We start from the raw sequence: 26,621 nt of genomic DNA, 5'->3' as shown, positions 1-26,621 counted from the left end.
CAGCCTGATATAAACAGGACTAATTCAGCTTATGCCACCACTTCAGTCAATTACAACTTATTTCCGTTGTTTGATATATCAAACAAAATATTTTATTACCAATAGTTAACTAACTAATTGGTAATTTTTTTTTATTGATTCTTGCGTTGTCAAGTAAAATAAAAATAATTATGAAAATTTTTCGCTTAATTTAATATTTGTTTTAAAAAAAGTATTTTTTAGATATTTTTCTTGTGTTTTTTTTTAATACTAAAGATACAAAGCAGGATATAGCTGAAGGCTTTTCAACACAAGTGGAGACACTCTTGAGAACAATCTTTTAGAGAGATATTCCGCAGAAGTGGAAAATTCTGAAAACAAAAGAAGCTATACTTAGTTACACTCAGGGCCGCCGCTACAAATTCTGCATTGAGTGCATTGCACGCAGGCGGCCGAATTTAGGGGGCGGCCAAATCATTCTTCCGGGGTTACCTTTATTTTTTAAACTTTTTGTTTAATAAAAAAAATTACTTAAATATTTTAATATTGTATACAAATTCTAATCATTCAATTATCCTTAAAAAAAAAAAACTAAAAAAAAAAGATATTCGTACATGGAAGTTATTTTGGAAACTTAATGAAAAAAAAAATAGAGCAGCGTGCCAAAGATTCCCACTGATTTTTCTATAAGCACCTACTCCTGTCTGACCTTGACTTTTTGCGGATTGTTTTTAATATTTGTTTAATGACACTTACAGAAGCAGATCAGTCAACACAATTGTTACTTTTTTTTTCTTCCTAGTATCTACTTACTACATATAAATATCGTTGTTTAGTCGAATACCCCTCTTTCAAGCAGATCTTATCATTAAAAAGTCAATTTTAAAATCATTTCACTTTTATGTTAAAAAATGGCCGATAGTTAAGTGTAGAAAAGTTTTGGGAGATTACAGAGGTAGACCTACATTAAGTTGTAAGCTACAGGCCAACGACCGACCAACAACAAGGTGGGGGGGGGGCGGCGAAAAAAATGTTTTATTTTCATTGTAGTTATAAATATATTAGTAATATTAGTAAACTTACATTATTACCGATATTTAAAAATTAAAATATCTTAAGTAGGAGACGTCGTTTGGTCTTCTAATAAGACCTTGTCAAATGTAGACCATTTTTTGCGAGAGGCGTATGCAACAATATGGGTAAGAACTTAAAAAAAAAAACATGTCTAAACTTCTCCACTAGTCTGATTCTTCTGAGTTTTCTTATCCCAGAATGGTCGAATTTCTTCCGACTATTGCACTTCATTATAGTGACGATTTTTGGTGTGAAATAAAGGTCCGTGACAGAGACGTCTTACTTTCCACGAAGATGATCATAAACAGATCACGCCCATTACGGACGTTATATGTACCTAGAATGTCCTCGTATAATACTGTTGACCAGGGCTGCCTCTTTATTATTAGACTTAGTATGATCTTCAACGTTTAGTTGTACTAGGGTGACAAGGCCGCTCTAAAAGTAAACACATTAGTATTGGCCTTTTTAAAATATTCTCTTTTCTTATTACGAGAGAAAAATGGCGCTGTGGACGCCAGGAGAAAGAATTTCTGAAGCTGAAAACGCGAGAATAAGCTCAGGGCCAGGGCCCCGCCCCGGAATCATACCCCTTGGCGACTTGAGCTGAAACCTGACGCATCTTCAATTCTATCCCCAGGAAGAACTTTTTACAACGCTTAAAAATTATGTAGGCAACACTATTTCCGAAAAAAAACAACAACACACTTTTTATTGAAATTTTATTACGTTAATTTCGATTCTAAACATAGAAAAAAAGTAAAGGGGGGGGGGGTAGGCGGCATTTTTAAATTTCGCCCACAGGCGGCCACTACCCTCGCGACGCCCCTGGTTACACTTCAAACTTATTGTGGCTAATCATTCATATTTATATAGTACAATCGGTTCTCAATAACATTTATAGACTTAACTATTATTTATTGAACCTCTATAAAATTTTACACTTCGAAATCCACGGAAATCTTTTCAAATGCCTCTGCTATATTATATAAACATACATCCACCCTTTCCCAATACGTCATCACAGAAGATATATAAGTGTGTTCAAACAGTTTGTTTGTTTGTATTGTCTCAAAACAAAAGAATACACAGGAAAGGTTCTTTCCTTGAGCACGGGTTACGCCTAATGGTCGCACACTCAAAGGCTATAATGGCGACTAACGTTTTTAGAATAGAAACAAAGTCGTGGGAACGTTGTTTCGTTTTGCACTTCCCGTTGATTTTAGGACATACGGTAGACTTGTGGATAGACATTAGGTTATTTCAAGACTTGTAGGCGTTGTTTTGTAAAGTAGTTAAAAGAAGTAAAGTTGTTGTTTTTTCAACCCTAACCTATGTAACATATAATTTAATTTTTAGATCTAGATCTAGTAATTGAACATCAAAAATAAGACTACTGTCGTCTCATAATTATTATTTTGCTATTTTTAGATACATAAAGTAGAAAGATTTAGGTAATCAATCTATTTAAATGTACATAAGATGATTTAAATCTAGTATTTTTGAAACATTATCTCAATGGAAACAAACTGGAAATGGTTTTGTTTCATATATTTGCGTGAATATCCGAGAAATGATTTTGCATTATTTCTAAACTTTGAAAACTAAAGATCATTACTTTTCTAAGACAGAAATGATTGATTGGGGCGACTTCCCTTAGAGCCTGAAAAAAAAAGAGTTTACGTACATAAAAATCTATATATGTATAGGTCAGTGAATCGATCTATCGCGGATAAGAATTTATTTCCGGTTTCCTGTCTAGTATAATATAGGTCTTTGGTTTGGATCTTATTTGGAATGGCAGAGAGATAGACAGAAAGAAAGAGAGGGGTGTATAAGGGGGGAAAAAGAGAGAGAGAGAGGGTGGGTGGGAAAGAAAGACCTACAGGGGACACATAGTGATACAAATAAATAAAGAAAGAGTGTGTGGGACAGAGAAGGTGGGTGGCGTATTACCTACTGATTCGTAAAATGTTGTTTTACATGTTTCGGATGTTCCTTCAGAGTAGAAGATAATCACTTCCTAATCCAAACCTCCCGCAGGACGACGGGGGATGGGAGCGGGCAGGGTTTGAACCCTGGACCATCGATAAATCTGAACGACAGTCCAGCGCGCAAACCGCACGACCAGGCAGCCATCCTATTTGGTGTTACTTTTCAGCAGGCAATAAGCAATGCAGACAAAATATGCCAAGTTTAGGCGATACGGTTCCAACTCTAGAACATGGTGCAAAACACCTTCTGAAACTAACTTTTTTAAGCGTTCAAGAATATTTCAACCAAATTTTTAAGACGTGTCTTCTCGTTGGTCGCGTGACTATTTATTTACACATGTCACGTGGCTGTAATCTGGCGACTGACACGAACACCCCTGCACCTCCCCACCCCCCTCTCCGCCAACAGACCTTCCACGTCTTTCCAACCTAAATACTTACAAAGGGGAGGGAATGGTAGTCAATGTTAACTTCTGTTCTTTTTTCACTGTAAACAAAAAAAAAATGTGTTTATTAAAGATAACTTGCCTCCTAAGTGTGGCTTCCTAAGATATTCTAACTGCGCTAAACATTAGTGAAAAGAGTATGGAATTTGTTTCCAAAATTTATGCGGTGCGTTCTATTTTTTTTTTTTTTTTAAATATTCTACAAATATTGATTAATTGATGCTGTAAGATTGGTTCCTATAATCTAGAATAAATTCTTTAGAGCAGGGAGTAATCTTTAGAGCAGACTATAGTAAAAATAATAATAAATCTTGTCTTCGAGTCCGAAGATAAGTGAAAAATGCAGTATTTCGTGTGGCAACGCAGCCCCAACTGCGACCTACACATTTTGCCACAACCAGAGCAGGCATAATCTTTGTCTGCCTTTGGTCGATTTAGATTTTCTTTTCACCGTCTACGGATTATCGTTTGGTCTCAAATGCGCGTCCCGCGTCCTTTGTAAGTGACCTCCAGCTGTCTCGTTCTGAAGCAGCCTGAACCAGGTGCTCTCTTCTATGTCAGTTAAAGCAAGTTGGCGCATACGCTGGTACGTCGACCACCTTTCAGCTCACCAAAAAAGACTTCTTTTGGCATACGTTCGTCCCTCATACTATTACAGTAGTTAGTAAAGTTTCCCTTTCAGACCTTGCGATCAATAGAGCAGATGATGTAAAGGTCATCTTTTTCTGTGGCCCACGGTTGACGAGGGTGTCATGTGGCCAGCACAATTACCATATGCCTTTACTTTTCCTAAAATTTATGTTACATACCCATTAGAAATTACAAATCAGTCTTCATCAACATTCAGACCCCAGGTCCCCTCAGTTGGTAAGCCAAACGTTTTTACCGCTCACCACGATTCGCTTTATAGATGAATTCAAAATATTTAAAAACAATTAAACTTAAAGTAATGCGCGGATCATTGTGCGGGTTACACGATACTCAGACAGTTGGTCACAGTTAACATATTGTCTCCTGATCAATAAAACTTAGCCACTGAATGATGTTTTCACCTCAATTTGAAATTCAATCTACGTGTCAATTCATTTTTTTAAAAATACACGCTAGGAAAAGAAATTTGTTGCAAACATTGGTGGGAAAAAAGTCAAAATTTTAAAAAAGCTGTTTTCTTTTAAAATCTAGTCCTACCTAGTGTACTCTTAACTCTTTCTCTCCTAACTGACGATACCAGCGTTGATTCCACCAGAATGTGGTAAATAATTACGGAGAGAAAAAGTTAATGTTTCATGACTGCAAATAGTGCTAAGAGTATTTTCACTGAAGCTGTGTGACGTAATGTGTCATAATTCCCCCCACCCCTCGACGTCATTCGATCAATTTGATCATTTAAAAAAAACGTAAACCAGAATTTAATTTTAAGGTGGGAAATAATTTTGAAGAAGTATAACGGTCAAACCAGAGTTTTCAACGTGTGGACAATTAGCTAGTGGTTTTGTTCCCACAGGTAGGCCTAAACTTTTGTTGTTGTGGTTGTTGTTGTTGTTGCTTCAATTGTTCTTCTTGTTTCAGAACCATATCTTCATATACAAAAACAAAACCTAATGAAATACTCTGAAAGACACAAAGATAAAGGCACATTCCTCGTCCCATGTGCTAGGACAAATTTGTACAAATACTCCTTCTTCCCTAGCGCTTTTAGAGCATGGAATGGGTTGCCTGAGCCAGTAAGGAAAACCAGTAACTTGGCAGAATTTAGGTCATTGGTTAATATGCATGACCAAACGCATAACGCGTAGGACGTAATCATCTTCTTTTTTGAAGTAACCTCTGTATCATATAAGATAAGATAACATGCATGACTAGATGCATGACGCGAAGGACGTAATCATCTTCTCTTTTTTGAAGTAAAGTTTGTATTTTATAAGATAAGAACGCCTTGACATTAGAGTTAAAGATTCTTATTTTAGTCTTGTTAGAGATGTGAGGAGATTTCTAGGTTGGTTTTAAGTGTGTAAATGTCTGATACGCTAGTTTTTTACGAACTGTAATCAATGTCTTCATCTGTTCTATCTGAGACACTGACTACACTCCCAAGGTATATATAGGAAACAACAAACTGTGGGAGATGGGTGGACATAGAAATTGTAAGGAGCAGATCTTAGAGAGACAGTAATGATGGATTGGTCACACCCTTTGAAAAGATACCAGCAACAGAGCTAGACAGGCCTTAGAGTGGAACCCCCCAGGGCACCAGACGTGGAGGAAGGCCAAAACGTTTGTGGCGACGCAGTGTACTAGATGAAGCCGAGAGGACAGGAAAGAGCTGGGAAGCCATTAAAAAACTATGACATATGACCGTGAAGAGTGGCGTGTTTTAACTGAGGCCATATGTTCCATGAGGAATGCAAAGTAAAGGTGATGATGATGATACCTAAACTTTCAAATTAGTAGAAGATTCATTAGAGCCGTTTTCAAAACACACGAATTTTTCTTTTTTCCATTTTTTTCCCGCTTACACCCATGAAGAGAGTGGAAGCTTAGAAAAAAAAAACAAATAAAAAAAACTTATGAAAAAAATAAACAATTAAATGGTAAATATTTTGAAATGTTGAAGGTCTAGGACTAGGTCAATTAGGTTTAGGTCCATTAAGTCTATATACGCTATTGAACGCCAAAAAAAGACAGCAGCTAGTTGGTCTACGTGCTTAGTAGAGTGTATGTCTGTGTGTTCGCGTGCTTGTTCGTGCGTGCTTGCGTGCGTATCTATTCATTTCAATCAAAAAAAGTTCTGTAAGGTTACGCTAATAAAAATATAAACTCCCATTAAATTAAGTCTTGGCCTAAAGACCAGACAGACCAGACACTATAGTGAGAAAAAGGAGAAAAAAAAGGGGGGGGGGAGATAGGGATCTGTAATGGAGAAGGTAGGGGCTTAAATGCGTGAAGGGGGTGGGTTTAAACCTGCTGTCAAAAGTCAAACAGTCTTTCACGAGACAGTTTTGTTTTTTTTCCGTGACAGTCGTCACGTAGTTACTCCTCCTTTCCTCTCCTCCTGTATGTATTATTTCACACATTTTCCTCCCACTTTTAAAAAGAGAGATGGACAGAGAGTTGGGGGGGAGGGGGAGAGAAAGAGTAATTTTCCTCTGGATAGTTTTTGATTAAGGGGGTAGAGATGATGAGGGGGGGGGTAGGTAAAAGAAATCTAACCAGCAGACGAGAGCGACACAGGAGAGTTCATGCAGTGAGTCAGGACACAATACAAGTCAATAACTTGAACTTTGACCTTCTGTGTTACGTCATCGGTATAACATTGTTACAGTTACGTTAGTCAATTTTACCAACAAGTAATACTGTTAAGAGTTTTATTACATCATTATTACAACATAGTTACAGTTATATTATACCAACATATGACATCGTTAGAGTTATATTATACCTACATATGACATCGTTAGAGTTATATTATACCAACATATGACATCGTTAGAGTTATATTATACCAACATATGACATCGTTAGAGTTATATTATACCAACATATGACATCGTTAGAGTTATATTATACCAACATATGACATCGTTAAAGTTATATTATACAAACATATAACATCGTTAGAGTTATATTATACCAACATATGACATCGTTAGAGTTATAATATACCAACATATGACATCGTCAGAGTTATATTATACCAACATATGACATCGTCAGAGTTATATTATACCAACATTTGACATCGTTAGAGTTATATTATACCAACATTTGACATTGTTAGAGTTATATTATACCAACATTTGACATCGTTAGGGTTATATTATACCAACATTTGACATTGTTAGAGTTATATTATACCAACATATGACATCGTTAGAGTTATATTATACCAACATTTGACATCGTTAGAGTTATATTATACCAACATTTGACATTGTTAGAGTTATATTATACCAACATTTGACATCGTTAGAGTTATATTATACCAACATTTGACATAGTTAGAGTTATATTATACAAACATATGACATTGTTAGAGTTATATTATACCAACATTTGACATCGTTAGGGTTATATTATACCAACATATGACATAACCATTGTTCTTTACATAATGCGTTTGAACCCAAACACACAGGCTAACACTCAATATGTATCATTCTTTTGAAAGATATAAAAAAATAAACATATATGATGTACCATGTGTATATATCAGTGATGCCCAACCTAATTCGACCGGCGGGCCATTTTCATTTCCGACACTCGTGTCGCGGGCCACATGACCGAAAAGGTTAAAAAAAAAAACGAAACGAAATTGACCTGAAACAATTGTATTTGATCTCTTTAATGGATATTTGAAGTTGATCTTTGCCTTTACGCGTCGGAAAACGGCTTCACGTCTCTACTTAAGATGTGAATATCAATTATCATTGTAGCCATTTTAAACCGTCTCATTTTCTTGTCTCTTTTTGGTAAATATTCCCATCTATCCTGCAATCTCTAAACGTAGTTTAATAATCTTTTATTCGTGGCTCAAAGCAAGAATGTCTTCATATTTGTTTATATAGCCGTTTATAGGTTTACTTTTTTTTTAAACAACCACACTTTTTTTTTTTACAAATCAAATATTTAGAATTATTATCATTATTATCACGGCGGGCCGGATAGAACCACGTCGCGGGCCGGATCTGGCCCGCGGGCCGTATTTTGGGCATCACTGGTGTATATAATCGACATGCCTCCGCCAAAATGACCACTGCGCCAAAACAGCGGCGCCAAAAAAAAATGTAAAGACAGATGGTAAAAAGAGATGTAATTGCTTCCTCCTGGATTCTTTGAGTCGAAATGCATGTGAGTGCTTCAAACTATCTTTATTATATGGCTCCACACACGTGGCTTCCGTGAAAACATGCTGCACCACCCACTCCCACTGTCTTACCTGTACTAATTAGCTTAAGTGTACCTCCCCCCCCCCCAGAAGGTCGCACAGGAAAGAAAAAATAAATAAAGGCTGCACCGTCTAGAGATTTCAAACCTCTCAATAGTCACACTCCAAGGCACGTAGTTTTACTTGCAATAGTCAGGGGTCAGAGGTCAGGAGTGGTCTGTCCATCGATCATATGGAAGAAAGAAAAAAGAGATGACCTGTTTATGTTCAAATAAAAACTGTTGATATATCCTTGTCATAGAAGGGAAAGAACCCATATGTACACACGGGATCTACCAACGTTGTTGATGCTGCTGTTTTTGTTGACGATAATTATGTTGTTGATGATGTTGCCGTTGAAGATGCTGACGCAGTTGTTGTTATTGATGTTATTTTAATTGCTACTGTAGATATTGCTATTATTGGTGATGATATATTTTTTTTTTTGCTGTTGTTGATGACATCGATGTTTTTGTTACTGATGATTTTGTTGTTGATGATGTTGTCATTGTTGATGTTGATGTCATCGCTGATGTTGGGGATGATGATGATGTTACATTGATGTTGTTGTTGATTTCTAAAAATGAAACATAGAGTTGATAAAAGATATTCAGACAGCAATACACCAAAGCTTTAAACACATTGTAACACACAAATAGTTTTTAACGATTTCACCATCGGCACCCAGAGGTATCCACAACCGTAATCCTTTACAAAGAGCTACGATTTATTTCTAAACTTAATATATTCTTCACAATGAAAAAAAAATCCAAAGTGTCACCACCTTTACGTTATTTACTCAATTATCTTTCTTATCTTATCTTATCTTATATAATACAGACGTTATTTCAAAAAAGAAGATGATTAAGTACTACGCGTCATGCATTTAGTCATGCATATTAACCAATGACCTAAACTCCGCCAAGTCACTGGTTTTCCTGGCTAGCTCAGGCAACCCATTCCATGCTCTAATAGCACTAGGGAAGAAGGAGCTTTTGTACAAATTTGTCCTAGCATCTGGAACGAGGAATGTGCCTTTATCTTTGTGTCTTTCAGAGTATTTTATTAAATTTTGTATTTGAAGATTATGGTTCAGTGTTTTATGTATAATTGCTACTTTACTCTCCAGTGCCCACGGTTTATGACGTTACAGGTCAGTGTTAAGGCCTTCTATTACATTTTTCTCTCGTTACTGCTCAGTGCTTGTATTTATATAGATTTAGCCCACAATGGCCCACATTCGATTTTATAGGAAACGAAATCGGAAGAGTAATATGGCGGACCTCTTTTTTCTTGTAGATAACTGCCTTTTACAATCATGGTCATCTTTTAAGACTCCGGATCAAATAAATTAGTAACTCGCTCCAAAATGTTAGCACTCACATGAACTTGAAGGAAAACTTTTTTTTTAAATTATTAATTTGGACCAATCTGTTAAACGCTTTGACTTGAGCATACGTCAGAAAACTTTCTCCCCAAAGATATTTTGTTGATAATATACATCTCGATTATTAAACGGTAGAAGCAACAAACGTCTAAAACTATTAACTGTTAATAACAGACTATGAACTATAAGACTATAAAGACTATAAAAAAAGCGTAGTGTAATAAAGAAAGCTTGAAACTAAACACATCACACTATAATACAAAAACAACTAGCTTAAGAACTTGGGATTTCGTTGTTTTAAACCTGCAAACATTTCTTGAAGAGAGTTCAATAATGTCAACATGAGCATGTATTTAGACCCGTACCCACGTACAAGATATCAAGTAGAAATAAAGATAAACTATAAAATGCTTTCAAAGGTGAACCATTTGCACTGAAAGTTTTGGCAAACATTCTGGATCAAAGAATAAAACATTGTTATCAAAGAAAGAAAAATTATCATTAATGTTTGTTTTTTTTGTCGGGGAGGGATCAGTGTTCTGTACTGAGTGGATGTGAATGTATTTAACCAGAGGGGGCGCAACACCCTTTTTTAAAGAAAAAAAAAGTTTAATTAGAACTTGTGCCTATGAGTCATGACAACTTTCACATTTTTTTCATGAAACATTCATGACGCCGTTAAATAACAAATGAGACAACTACATGATACGACAGGACTACATGACACACTAGATCACTACATGATACGACAGGACTACATGGCACACTAGATCACTACATGATACGACAGGACTACATGACTCACTAGAGCACTACATGATACGACAGGACTACATGACACACTAGATCACTACATGATACGACAGGACTACATGACACACTAGAGCACTACATGATACGACAGGACTACATGACACACTAGATCACTACATGATACGACAGGACTACATGACACACTAGATCACTACACGATACGACAGGACTACATGACACACTAGAGCACTACACGATACGACAGGACTACATGACACACTAGAGCACTACATGATACGACAGGACTACATGACACACTAGTGCACTACATGATACGACAGGTCTACATGACTCACTAAATCACTACATGATACGACAGGACTACATGACTCACTAAATCACTACATGATACGACAGGACTACATGACTCACTAAATCACTACATGATACGACAGGACTACATGACTCACTAAATCACTACATGATACGACAGGAATACATGACTCACTAAATCACTACATGATACGACAGGACTACATGACTCACTAAATCACTACATGATACGACAGGACTACATGACTCACTAAATCACTACATGATACGACAGGACTACATGACTCACTAAATCACTACATGATACGACAGGACTACATGACTCACTAAATCACTACATGATACGACAGGACTACATGACTCACTAAATCACTACATGATACGACAGGACTACATGACTCACTAAATCACTACATGATACGACAAGACTACATGACACACTAGATCACTACATGATACGACAGGACTACATGACACACTAGAGTACTACATGATACGACAGGACTACATGACCCACTAGATCACTACACGATACGACAGGACTACATGACACACTAGATCACTACACGATACGACAGGACTACATGACACACTAGAGCACTACATGATACGACAGGACTACATGACTCACTAAATCACTACATGATACGACAGGACTACATGACACACTAGATCACTACACGATACGACAGGACTACATGACACACTAAATCACTACATGATACGACAGGACTACATGACTCACTAAATCACTACACGATACGACAGGACTACATGACTCACTAAATCACTACACGATACGACAGGACTACATGACAACTAGAGCACTACATGATACGACAGGACTACATGACACACTAGAGCACTACATGATACGACAGGACTACATGACACACTAGATCACTACACGATACGACAGGACTACATGACACACTAGATCACTACACGATACGACAGGACTACATGACACACTAGAGCACTACACGATACGATAGGACTACATGACACACTAGATCACTACACGATACGACAGGACTACATGACACACTAGATCACTACACGATACGACAGGACTACATGACACACTAGATCACTACACGATACGACAGGACTACATGACACACTAGATCACTACACGATACGACAGGACTACATGACACACTAGAGCACTACATGATACGACAGGACTACATGACTCACTAGAGCACTACATGATACGACAGGACTACATGACTCACTAAATCACTACATGATACGACAGGACTACATGACACACTAAATCACTACATGATACGACAGGACTACATGACACATTAGAGCACTACATGACACGAAACCACTACATGACGGTAAATCACTACATGATACGACACCACAACACGACACACTAGATCACTACATGACACACAACACCACAAAACGACACACTAGATCACTACATGACACAAGACACCACAACACGACACACTAGATCACTACATGACACACGACACCACTACATGACTCACTAGATCACTACATGATACGACACCACTACATGACACACTAGATCACTACATGATATGACACCACAACGTGACGCACTTGATCGATCATTAGACACCACTACATGACAGATACACTAGATCACTACATGACACACGACACCACTTCATGACACGCAAGATCACTACATGATACGACACCACTACATGACACACTAGATCACTGCATGATACGACACCACTACATGACACACTAGATCATTACATAACACACTAGATCATTACATGACACACGTCACCACTACATAACATATTACATTTCTACACGACACATTTATTTTCACACTGTTCATGACACGTAATCACTACAGGACATTCGACACCACTACGTAACACTCGGTACCACTACAAGATACACTACATCATTACATGACATACACGATTTCTACATGACATGCGACACCACTACATGACACACTAGACCACTACATGACACACGACACCAATTTTCTGATCTCTTTTGTTCGTAGACACACAATAATTTCATTCTGGAGTAAGCTGTAGACATTGACTCTATGACTTATAACTTATTTCAAAACAAAAAGGCCACTAACTAGAGAGAATAGAGATGAATTGAGACGAAGATAGACTGCCACACATTGAGATAGTGTTTAAATGAAAGCTTAATTCTTTTGTTCTTAGTTGGCAAACAGTAAAGTTAATTTATCGACCCTGACATTGTTTAGTTGAACTTGAAACTCTTCGAAATGAACAGAACAATCTTTGAAGCTGAAATTTGTTAACTTTCAATAACAAAATTCCTTACCAAAACTTGTAACTTTAAACGAGGCTGTTAGAGCTTTAATTTTATCTACAAATATATATTCAAAAAAAGTTGCGTCTATTTATCGTTGATTGTACTGATAAAACCGAAGTCAAACTTCCAGGAACATGAAAGTCCAATCCTTGTCGTCATTTAACGTAATCTATTTTTCAAAATGGAATTAAGATGCTACCGAAAGATCCTAGGTATCACATACAAAGGACCACATCACAAACCAAGAGACTAGAGACAGGAATAATACAGCTATTAGACCCCACGATGACCTGCAAACTACTGTCAAAAAAACTCAAACTAAAACTCTATAGCCACATCACAATGTCCTCAGGGCACGTATAGACCTTTCTTCAACATCAAAGAATGGACTAGCCTGTCATTGAAAGAGGATTCCATCCAAGACAAAAGACAAAGAGGAATGAAGAAAGACAGCCAACAGATCTTGTTGGGCGCCCCAACGGTCAAAACAGATTAAGAGATAGGTGAAAGTGAATGGTCGTGTGGTATGCATCGTCCCGATGTTCCCTGGTTCAAACCCTGTAATCATCTTCAATTCTGAAGAAGCGTCCGAAACTTGTAAAACAAAAACAGAGTAAACAGTTCAATAGAACTGAATAAATTTGAACGATCTTTAAGTCTGTTTATTCTTCATGGTGAATACCAAAAACTATTCATGATTTATTTAGCGACTACAAGGAGCGTATCATTGTGTTCCGTATGCGCATCCACAAAGTGTATCTATATCTATCTATCTATCTATATGTATATATACAAAGTGTGTGTGCGTGTTACATATAACATTCAATTTCCCCAAAATCTTTTGCTAATTTTTCTGTAAAGAACTCCCCAGTCAAGACCGCAGCACTAATGAGGAAATGTGTAACAGGATCATTAGGACGGCCTGACCATTGTCATGCTGCCAAGTTACAAGGCTTCCAAGAAATCATTTCCGTGTGGAACAGTGCCAAAACAAAGACTGGCAGGAAAAAAATAGATATATTTTAAGAGAACGTCAGAAACTGAATACTTAGTGAAATGAATATTACTGGTGGCAGATGGTGGGCGGATCTGCCTTAGTTCAAAAGGTTTCAGAGAAAGAAAACGCTTGTTTGCCTTTGCTTGCTTTTTAAAAGTACGATACGCCTGTCCCAAGCCACATCATCGTCCGATTGAACCCAGCCTTATACAATGTTGAACGAGAAGCTTGGAAGGGCCGGAGGTAGCCCGCGGTCCGAAGTTTGAGCATCTCTGTTCTTCATAATTTTATTCGTAACTATCTTTAGGCTGTATTCTCAGACCAAACATTAAAAAATGTATATGTCCTATAGAAGGTTGCCTTGAAGAAGTTCTTATGTCTTCTTTGTACTATTCCTCCTTTTAGCTTACAAACTCGTCAATGATTGGAAATTTTAAATGGAGGACAATCGCATCCCGAAAGTCATTGTTTACGGGCCACTCGCATCGGTTACGTGGATGTAATAAAACTGGACCTCAAAACAGTGAACTTTGATACTGGCCACTGGGAAGTCATAGCCCTAGACCGCACTACGTAGAGAGAGAAAGACGGTAACCAAGAGAGCTATGGACAGTGAAAAAACATGGGCCTCAGCTCTTGAAGATAAGCGTGCCATAGGAATAATGGCCAGCTCCTCTACCACCAAAGCGAAAGCCATTTCAACCTGTGGAAGGGAGTGTCTTTCCAAAATAGGGCTCTACAGTCACATGACAAAGTGTTCTACAAACCATGAACCATAGTCGTTACAATTGAAGGAGGACACGAAATTAAAAATTAAAAACGTCTCTTTCGATTTTTCCAGAAATTTGACAAATTTTGTATATCTGAAAAAAACAACAACAAAATAATAACTACCTAAAAGGCCATACAGTAAAAACTGTGTTATGATCGTTTTAATTTTTCAAAATATGATCATCTTATAATTTAATTTTTGATTACTACTTATTATTTCAGCGGGAATTCCCGTACTCGCCTCAAATGTTTCTTTGTATTCAGTAAAGAGTTGCATTAATAAATAGACGGACTTAAACATTTAGCGCATCTTCGTACGTAGAAATCATTAACTGGATGTTTCTATAAGATCTGTATTGTGCGAAGCTCACTGGAAAGACTGAAACATTACAAGAGTATGAAATATAACTTATGAAATAAGAGACCATCCAGCAGCTTCATAATGTAGGAATTTATGGAGTTTTTTGTTACTTTTTGTTACTGGCTTTTACAATGACCCCGTTGCTAGCTTTGATTGGTTGTATATTTCTTAATGTACTGTGGTCTCGATGCATGGGAGACAAATTCTTATTTTATGCTAGCAAAAGGTCACTGTGTTTTCAAGTCAGTTTCCTGTCATTAGTTCAGACAGCCGGTCTCAATTGAGATCCCCAGTCATTAGTCAAATTTTGCTGTTTTTTTTTTTTTATATATATAACAATTTATCTAGTTGTGCAACAGACAGAGAGAGAGAGAGAGAGAAATGTCACCTGAGCTGTCTCTCATCCATCACAGGTACAGATCTCTACATGTAAGGTCTGCTTGAACTCGGTGAGGTGACTCCACACGGCACGTCCGCCGCACTCATGGGTGTAGTCAAGTGCATGTCAGTGCTTGCGTGTGCATCGGTGTGTTCGTTAAATGCAAGCGTGAGTGTATAGGTGACTTTGAGTGTGTGTTCGTGTGTGTGTGTGTGGCTAAGAGGTGGGATAGAAGTGACAACCCCTAAATACATTAATATACAACTGAATAAACTCCTAAAGCATGACGAAGACTCCCACCAAATGTTTCATCGGCACACTCGTCATTATTTAACCTTAGGGCTTCATCCTATCAGATGCTGTGCTTTATCTTCCTGACTCATAGGTTATACAGAAACACACACACACACACACACACATGAGGGTAGATGATGGCTAAACAAAAACACATACACGTAAGCTACAACACAATGCAACACACTAGCAGACACACAGACTACTCATTAGCTTCACATCATTACACACACGCATCAGTACATTTTCTCGCATTTGAAACTATTGTCAAGAAAACACGGTAACTAGACCTCTATGGCCATATTAACAAGGTTTTCTTGTATAGGCCTTCCTTCAGGGAACAGTATCAGGAAAAAGAAGATGAGGCAGAGAAAGCGATGGGAAGACAACATAAAAGAAGGAATGGGCCTTCCATTGAAAGAGGAATTTCAATCCAAGGCAAAGGTGAGAGAGGAATGGAGAAAGACGGTTGACAAATCTTGTGTGATGCCCCATCGGCCCAACAGACTAAGAGATAGGTGAAGGTGAGAACACACAAGGACACACTAGTACGCATACGACACCTGATGTCAGGAAGCTGAATTTTTCAAGGCGACCACATCAGTACCTGAAGTCTACGTGTTCACAACACGATGTTTCTGCATAATTCGAACTACAAACCAGTCCAGGAATCAGTTCACACCTGGTGACCTTTGTGTCAGACGTGTTGAATGACCTTGCAAGTCTTGCATCATCTTTTCGATTTCCCGCCAACTTTAAAGTCCACGTCTCATTATCTCAAATTATTTTCAAATCCAGTCAAAATTGGGACGAATTAAAACCCAACTTCTCTAACCATTTCTTCTTTTAACAAACCTGATATTTATTATTATTTTGGGGGTCAAATTGATTGTATTAAGCGTACTTGTATCAATTAGTTTGGATCAGTCATGTAATTAAATTTGTAATAGATCTAGACAATAAAATAGCAGATACCCTGCTCTCAGAGAGCTCAGACGTAAATGAGTATTTCAGAGAAATAGAACACATTTAAAAATACTGTAAAGATAATTTTTTATTATCAAATGTAAGAAAAAAACAACAAAGAAATAATAATCGATTTTCGAAGGGAAAAGAAGGAAAATGATATTGTTTCTGTAGCTGGAGAGACTATTGGAATAGTGAAAAATACCTAGACAATAAACTAAATTTTACTGCAAATACTGCTTATATCAGCAAAAAGGGGCAGCAAAGATTACGACTAATGAGAAAACTGTCCTCGTTTAATGTTAGCGAAAAGGCCTTGGCTATGTTTTATCACGTTCACATCTGCAATACTTTAAGTTTCAATATCACTGCCTGGTGTGGCGATCTGAGCATTAATGTAAACTTCATAGAACCCTAAATGCTGCTGGTAAAGTCATTGGCAAAAAACAAACCCCATTTGGGCAGCTGTTTGAGACAAACATCCTTAAAAAAGCTAAAAAGATTCTTGAAATAAAAAATCGGAGAAATAACATGTACAAACTTTTGGACAGACAGACAGACGCACAGATAGACAGGCAGAGTGAGTTGATATAAGCTTTGTAAAAATAGTTTAAATTTTTAAAATTCTAAATCATAGTTTAGTAGAGAATAAGCTCAGAATTTGGTCCGTTGAAATATTAGTCTAAAGTGGAGCAAATTATTGAAAATCTTTGTAAAAGGCGTATCCATTTTGCCCACATGTTGTCGTTTTTTTACAAAGCTTATATCAACACAATCTGTCTGGTAAAAGGTTTGTAATCTCGGATCACCATTTCAGATTTGCTTAGAATGAGAATAAAATAAATGCCAGGGGATAAATGCTACAACCAGGTCAGATAATCATGTTTACTGATAAGTTAAATATCCTGACATAATAATCCTTGTTTTTAATGTGAGTCAGTGGGAATGTTTGTTCCTTTCGAAATATGATAAGAGGGGATGTAATAATGTCTACAAAGGGGGAAAAAAGTCAAAGTGTCGATCATCAAGGGACACAACCTAGTGGTAGAAACAATTGTACTGATGTACACCATTTTCACCTCAAGTTGTAGTATACCTTGATAGTCTTTTGTAAGGAAATAAGGTTTACTTCTCTGTTATTCGTATTTAAAGCGCTTAATAGCCACTATTTATTGAATTCCATTCCAGTACATAGTCCCCAAAATGAACTGCAGACAATTTATTGAAATTATTCAAATACCTTTTGATGGTTCCTGTCAGTTATGCCTAACTTTTTTACGGCCACGGGCAAAACTGATTCCATTCTTTCCTTTTTCTTTTTAACTTATAAATTCCTGGCGCTTTGATGGAGTATCGAGGGGCCAGTTATGGCTCACAGGCCGTAAGTTGAGCGGCATCACTGCTGTTGAGCACCTAGTCATAGAGAAGAGTTGATAATCGTTGCCTCTTGTACACAAAATTTTTGTAATTAGAGATTTATTCTGCCATACTGTCACTTGAAAAAGTCTTATGACGCTGCTAGCTTTTAGTCCGACAGGTATCTGTATTTTCTGGACAGTGATACTTCGTTGGATAATATGTTGCCCAGATACTTGTAAAGAGATGTACCACATTAAAAGAATAGTCATTTGACAAAAATCTGAGTGATAATAATTTCCATTGAATATTTTTGACACTTGACTTCAATTTGCAAACTCCTGTCATTGAAAGAGGCAACGTCCATAACCACTTAATCACCAAGTTTAGCTCTTTAAAGCTCAGTATAGAGGAGCTCTTCAAAGATCAGTATAGAGGAGCTCTTTAAAGATCAGTATAGATGAGCTCTTTAAAGATCAGCATAGAGGAGCTCACTAAAGATCAGTATAGAAAACTCTTCAAAGATCAATATAGAAAAGCTCTTCAAAGATCAGTATAGAGAACCTGTGTAAAGATCAGTATAGAGAAGCTCTTCAAAGATCAGTATAGAGAAGCTGTGTAAAGATCAGTATAGAGAAGCTGTGTAAAGATCAGTATAGAGAAGCTCTTCAAAGATCAGTATAGAGAACCTGTGTAAAGATCAGTATAGAGAAGCTCTTCAAAGATCAGTATAGAGAACCTGTGTAAAGATCAGTATAGAGAAGCTCTTCAAAGATCAGTATAGAGAAGCTGTGTAAAGATCAGTATAGAGAAGCTCTTCAAAGATCAGTATAGAGAAGCTGTGTAAATATCAGTATAATAAAACTCTTTAAATATCAGTATCGAGAGATCATTTCATTCGTTTTATAAGAAAAAAAAAACATTGAATATTGAACACTTTGATTGAATCTTTGTAAGGACTCTCGCAAAACGTATGAACCGCTGGCCTATCCCAGGCTTTTGGTTCATGACGTCGTATGGTTTCATTATCTTTTTGTTACGTATGTGTTTGTTGTGTGTGTGTGTGTGTATGTGTGTGTGTTTATTTGGTGTATATGTGTGTGTTTGTGTAACGTCTCAGACACATTTTTTTTTATAGAAATGCTCTACAGTTTAAACAGTTTTATTTGTTTAAGTATTTAATTTAGATGAAAAATGGCTTTAGTTAGGCTTAGATTAGAATAATAAGATTGATTTACAAACTAGACTAGAAAATCATGTCTGAAAAAAAAAAATATTCATCAATGCAAGAACATGCGTATGTGAGATGACTATATTTACATACTGAGTCCGTTGACTGCCAAAACATTTTGTTATATTCTCGTATGTTACATTTCACATTATTGTTTTTCTATCCCAACTTACAACAAATATGTCCAGTCTCATTAAACATTAGCATGCATATAAAGTTTAATAAATAATATAAATAGAAATAATAGATCTACATAAAGCTAAACCTTTCCCCCAGCTACACACCCAAACACGTGGCAAAGCGCTTGGCGTCCGAACAGCAGAGTCTCGGGTTCAAATCCCGGTGAAGATTGGGATTTCGAATTTCGGGATTTAGAGCACCCAACTCTAATAGGAGCCTGACATTTAGTTTGGGAAAAGTAAAGTTGGTTGGTCGATGTGTTGGCCACATGACACCCTCGTTCACCGTGGGCCACAGAAAGAGGTGACTTTTACATCATTGGCCCTATAGATTGTAACGTCTGAAGGGTTTAGGGTTTCTTACTTAACTTTACATGCATCCACCTTGGTCTAACCATCTCTTTCCCCCCTCTTGGGTATCATAGTGATACCTAATAATAATATAACTAATAATAATAACATTATAATGAACGTGTTTTATACATTTTTCAGGGGCACTGCTTGAGGCGAGACACGGCGGACCTCTTCAATCGCATTTCACTTCGCGTGACTCCTGTCATTCCAGAAAATCAGATCACGTGATAAAATCTGACGTGCTGGCGAGATACTGCAGAGTATCAGAGTGTCAAGACATCCGCAATATTCCACAGCTCTGAGAGTCATACCCGATTTGAATCGAGACCAATTGCGAAAGAAGGCCTAAACACTGACCTGCAACGTCGCAGCCTGTGGTCATTTTAGACCAATAGCTCGTTGCCACATCTCAGGCCTGTCACCCAACCGTAATGGGTGCCTGACATTAGTTGGGGAAAAGTAAAGTTGGTTGAGATTTTGCTGGCCCCATGAAACGTTCGTTAAACGTTGGACACTAATACAGATTGCCCGTACATCATCTTACCTATAAATTGCAAGGTCTGAAAGAGAAACTACTTTTATTACAATATGACATATATGATACATTCTAGATTCTTTTGTTAAACACTGTTAGTTCTACTTTACGTCTCGTTTGATCAAGTTCAATGAATTTGTTAAGGCCAACGAATAGACTACATACTAAATAAACTGAGCATTCTTTAATGAGACGCACTGGACTGCAGAAATGTATGTTTTGTTTCGTATTTATTGTGTCAATAGAAAAAGCTTATAGTTTCAAGCGACTAATTTGTATTTTTAACGATTGAACTGTCAACAAACACTTTGAAAACAAATGAATAATAATTTTCAGCCCTGTTGCCCCCCCCCCCCAAAAAAAAAAAACAACAACAACAACAAACTTTTCTAACACCTATGGATTTTTCAAATCAATGAATTTATACATTTTAAATCAATGAATTTATACATTTTAAATCAATGAATTTATACATTTTCCCCATAGCTTAAAAAATGTAACGTCCACAATTGTTTAAATGAAATTGCAATTTTGACCGCAAACGAATAAAAAAAAAAAAAAAAAAAATTGATCACACACAGGGCGGCCTTAGGCATTGGCAAACTAGGCAGCCGCCAAGGGCTTACGATTGGTAGGGGCCTCACAGATGTCTCTAAACAGTTTTATTACAGACAAAAATAACGAAACTTGAGCTCAGTGTTATTGCTGTACAGTAGGAATTTAATAAATTGGGTAATTTTAGTTTTTCGATGTTTTTTTTAATTATTTTTTTCTATTTCATTTAGGGCTATCAAATTCACTTCGCCTAGGGCTTCAAATTATCTAAAGCCGGCCTTGGCACACACTAAGACACAGACAAAACACAAACTGGGTCACAAAAACAGAATACATAACATAAGAGCACATATAAGAAACAAGAAAGCAAACAAAACACGGAACACAAAAAAGAACACATACAGAACAGATTAGAATACGGAACCCAAGCAGAAGACAGAGCACTAGCTAGGACACAAAGAAAGCAAAACCAGAACCCAAGCAGAAGACAGAGCTAGGACACAAAGAAAGCAAAACCAGATCCCAAGCAGAAGACAGAGCACTAGCTAGGACACAAAGAAAGCAAAACCAGAACCCAAGCAGAAGACAGAGCACTAGCTAGGACACAAAGAAAGCAAAACCAGAACCCAAGCAGAAGACAGAACACTAGCTAGGACACAAAGAAATCAAAAACCAGAGCCCAAGCAGAAGACAGAACACTAGCTAGGACACAAAGAAATCAAAAACCAGAACCCAAGCAGAAGACAGAACACTAGCTAGGACACAAATGAAGCAAAACCAGAACCCAAGCAGAAGACAAAGCACTAGCTAGGACACAACGAAATCAAAAACCAGAACCCAAGCAGAAGACAGAACACTAGCTAGGACACAAAGAAAGCAAAAACCAGAACCCAAGCAGAAGACAAACTGGTCTAGTCTAGAAAAAATGTTTCTTATAGTAAGCATTTTGTCTACAGTTTTGTAAACAACTGTAAAACATGATTCGACTTTGTTGTTAAATAAGACCTCAATTTCTGATTTAGTCTCTTCTCCTTTCTTTGTAAAGTTGTGTACCTCCATATCATCTTTGTTTCATTCCCTTCCACGAGCAACATTTTTATTTTGACTTTTTCTTTTCACTTCACTTCTGTTTGTTTTGGTTTCTCAAAGTGTTCCCCCTTCTGAATGTCAGGCTGTTCCAAGCGCTCATTAAATACACACCTGTTGTTATTGTATCGCAGCTAATGGGTTTTGATTGTATTAACATGAGCTTTGTTTTGTCTTCTTTTTTTTTTTATTTTAGCCAGAAGTGTAGTAATAAAAAGAATAATAGAATGTCCTAACATTTGAAGGTAAATAAAAGCTTTAACTAGATCAGGAGCTCAACAGTAACAATAACAAAAACTATTAATTGGCACCTAGAATGTATTACCATTACAATCCGGGATATTTCTGAGACTATCTGTAGGGGGTCATTGCGAGGGTATATTCCAGGCTTTATCGTGGAAATCATTTGGAAATGTTCGTTAGGGGAGACGGATAATCGAACTGTGATAGAACACTGCCTCCAAGTTTTTGCGAACAAGCATTTCCCGTTCCCATCCGCCACGCCATTCCTCAAAGAAGGTCACACGTGTAGTGATGGCTCTCTTAGGGCTAGTGGTGGTACATTATAGAAATACGTAGGAACCTCCCCCCCCCCGGTGGGCTCGTTCTCCGGCCTCGCTTGGGAAGGAGTAACCCAGGCGTGGCTCTAATGGTAATAGATGTAATTAATTGACTATCTAGTTGATGTGGAACCTCTTGACAGTGTGATCGGTGAAGCACCATCTGTAACTCCAGGCCTCTAATTAAAACGGTAAATGGGCGCATGCTCGACACTAATTGGACACGCATTGGGATAGAGGTCATTGCCCTTTTGAATGGGTTGCCAATCAGCTAATGGAGATGTAAATGTAAAAAGATGTTCAAATAATCTCGGCAAGGTAAGCAAGTGTTGAGAAACTGGCTGATTGGTACGACCTACTCATTGTTGATTTGGAGAGAATTACTTTCATTACATAAAATTCTTCCCTAGCGCTATTAGAGCATGGAATGGGTTGCCTGAGCTAGCCAGGAAAAACAGTGACTTGGCAGAATTTAAGACATTGGTTAACATGCATGACTAAATGCATGACGCGTAGGACGTAATCATCTTCTTTTTTGAAGTAACGTCTGTATTATATAAGATAAGATAAGAATTGCAATGAGATATATTTTAAAAGAGGGATAACATATCGAGGTAAAATTTTTAAAAGTTGCTTTTAAAAAAATATATATATATAAGTTACCATTCTCCCTCTCCATATAAAAACAATGAGGGAAAAAAAACTATCAACTACTTAACTGAAAACTGTTTCAGCTGTACGTTAAAACACGGACAATAGAAGCTAACTTAATGGTTGCATGTTGAAGTTGTCAACTGCTCAGTAGAGCCGCAAGACGTGTACACATTTTATTATTTGATTATGGTACTGTAATTAAACAAATTACATGATTCATACAAGCTTGACGTCGATAAAAAAATTGATATATAATCATAATATAAGTTTTTATTGCATTTATTTTTCTTATTTCTGTCTTTACGGCGACGTCACTGGTTCGAGTCTAGACTTAACTTACCCTTTATTGTTGGGTGGTCTCAGTCGGCGCCCAAAGATCACAAAATTAAAAATCACAATCTTCACCAGGATTCGAACCCGGTACCTCCGGTTCAGAATCAAAGCGCTTTATCGCTCAGCCACGTCGCCTCATTAAGGAGGAATAAGTAAAACAAAAAAACAAAAAAAAAACATTTTTTTGTTTCGTTAAGGGAAATTCTTTTTTATTTTCCCAAACAAAGACATCTGGCATACACTTTGGATATGATGTCGTCATTAGATTGAAGTGCTAAGGGTTGGTTGAGTTATATTTTCAAGGAAAAACTTAACTCTTTCAATCGAGTGTTGAATGTTGATGTCTACTCAGTTTAGAATAAAAGGGTGATCTTCTTCGTCATAGTCTTAAGAATTAAGTCTAAAACTCTTGGAACTCTAGGCCTATAGAAGCTTGTCTCCATCTGCCTGTCTGAGCAAACTTCTGTCTGAGAAAGATCCAAGCAGATGTCAATTATTACAACCCTATTACCAATGACTCGTATCCCAAAGCGCTCTGATTAAAAGCGATGCCAAAGAAACTCTAACATGTATTATATATGTAGCACATCAGCCATGCAGGTGTACGTCAGAAGAACAGTCCTTTGAGGAACGCCTTGTGGATAGTGACAGGTTTGTTGAAGCTTTCTTCCATCGCATGTGAGAAGCGTGGTCGAGAGGCTAAGCACGCTTGAACTCTGCTTGTCTTGGCTACCTATGAATGTGGCTTGAGGCGCGACACCCGACTCGGGCAGAGTTGTGTTTACTGAGCGCCTAAAGGCAGCACGGAAAATCTTCTTCCAGATACCCCCTTTCTCACTGGTCCACAACTGAGATTGGACCATATCGCTCTGAGCATGCTATAAGCATGAAAGTAGTGCTATATAAAAGCTATAATTTATTTTATTTTATTTATCCCAGCAAGTGCAGTTGATTCAATCCCTGGGCTCCCCGACGGGAGTTCTGCTTTGCTTCCATGTCTCTTCTAGAGACCGTTTCCAACCGAGCGCCACATTGAGACTGAGAAGTATTGCCAGTGAAAGACTGATCTTACTTAAAGCAGCTCTTACTTTGTGCTTTGGCCAAAACAACAACAACTATCGTATTTAAATTCTTTGGAAAAAAAACACCCTATCGTTTTAAGAGAACATCGTGTGAAAACACTTTGACTACAACACAATTCAAAGAGTCACGGGGCCTGGGAGGTTGCCCACTTGCCAACTCGTAAGGCCGCTACTGCCAATAGGCACTGAAATGATTGTTTTCATAATTATCTTACATAGCCACAATTATAATCAGCCCCTACAACTATGCAAATAATGTGTACTATATTTATATCTAATTAAATTGTGTATAAAGAAATATAAAACTATACATTCTTATCATGTCCATTGCGGTGTAGTTAATTTAGTCCAAGACAGTGATGTCCAGGAACATTGCTTTGATTTGCTCAGTTTTAATTATACATAGCTGGACATAAAAAAAACACAATTATAATAGAATTCATGCTAATGCAGCTAATCTGTCAGCTAGTAAACACATCAACAAAAACATTTAGCATTATGTTTCTCGGAATTTTTGGGCGTCCATAGAAACTAAAGACTTAAAGTTACTTTCGAAAGAATCCCAATTTCAAGGCCTTCGTTTGGCATGTGAGCACATGCATGATTCATTCTGTCATTTCTCTTTGATAGAATTTCATTCTGATGTTCTTTCTGAAAATATTGAAACCTGCCGTTTTACCTGCCTGGGTGGACCACTTCGGGAGGCGATTTTGAGTCTGTGTTTCCACACAAACTGTCTTTGTAACCTTGTTTTTTCATGACTTCATGTTCAATCAAGAGGAAGACGGGGAAAGCCAACAACTTCTGCACAACAACAACAACATACTACAAGATTTTGGGATCTGTTTTTGTGATCCTGTTAACTACAATTTCCAACAAGAACAATTTTATCCCGCATTAGACTTGAGAAAACCTTCCTCTGTGTATGATGGTGATATCACAAGGTCTTCAGGGCACGCAAAAAAAACAACAACTTTTCTCCAGGGAACAGTACCAGGAGAAAGAAGAAGAGGCAGACAGAGACAGCGATGGAAAGACAACATAAACAAATGGAAGGGTTTGCCATTGAAATGGATTCTATCAAAGGCAAAAGACAGAAAGAAAGGAACGGAGAAGACGGTCAAAAGATCTTGTGACCCAAAAGATTAAGGGATAGGTGAGGTGACTGCGTAACATATAATTATAAATATATATAAATATGCTTAAAAGTGCAGAAAAAATAATCATAATTTAAAAAAAAAAATCTTCTCTTCGCCGTATACAAAAAAATCTATTTTTTTTTTACGGGTTGGCCTCTGTGTATGGAAATCTCCAAAACTAAAAATAAAACAAAAAACAAGAGGGTTCGATGATCAAAAGTAGCCATTGTAGCCCTAGCTAGCTACAGAATATGATGTAGTTTTGTTTTCAACAGTTCTTCTAGTTTTTCGAGATCTGAACGTGACAGACAAACAGACAAACAGGCTGAACAAAACTTATTTCGTTTTTTCCCCTTTTCGCTCAAAATAATTGCATTGAAATAATCTTTTTTTTTTAAATGATTGATTTTTAGTTGTATTCAGCCTTATTCTTTCCTTGTTTCTGAAAGTTCAAGCCCTTAACCCGGCCCAAATAAAGGTTAAAGTTCAGCAACCGCTTACCTGAAGAAAAAAAAAAAGGTTTGTTTAGGGGCGTCTCCTTGGATGGTTTGATTTCTTGGGAGAAGAAGGTGGGATTACACGGGGGGGGGGGGGAGGA

The 26,621-nt window shown here is 37.3% G+C and overlaps 1 long non-coding RNA gene across 1 annotated transcript; it reads right to left on the bottom strand.

Moving 5' to 3' along the window:
- Positions 1–232: 232 nt before the first annotated feature.
- Positions 233–24,021, bottom strand: LOC129925710 (uncharacterized). Its single transcript, XR_008777434.1, has 3 exons — positions 23,810–24,021; positions 3,489–3,534; positions 233–350 (listed from the first exon to the last, which is right to left on the bottom strand). It is a non-coding gene; the product is annotated as an uncharacterized LOC129925710 (long non-coding RNA).
- Between the last annotated feature and the right edge of the window lie 2,600 nt (positions 24,022–26,621).

This window comes from Biomphalaria glabrata, chromosome 4 (assembly GCF_947242115.1).
Source record: "Biomphalaria glabrata chromosome 4, xgBioGlab47.1, whole genome shotgun sequence".
Lineage (NCBI taxonomy): Eukaryota > Metazoa > Mollusca > Gastropoda > Planorbidae > Biomphalaria > Biomphalaria glabrata.
This window is presented reverse-complemented; position numbering and strand designations above follow the sequence as displayed.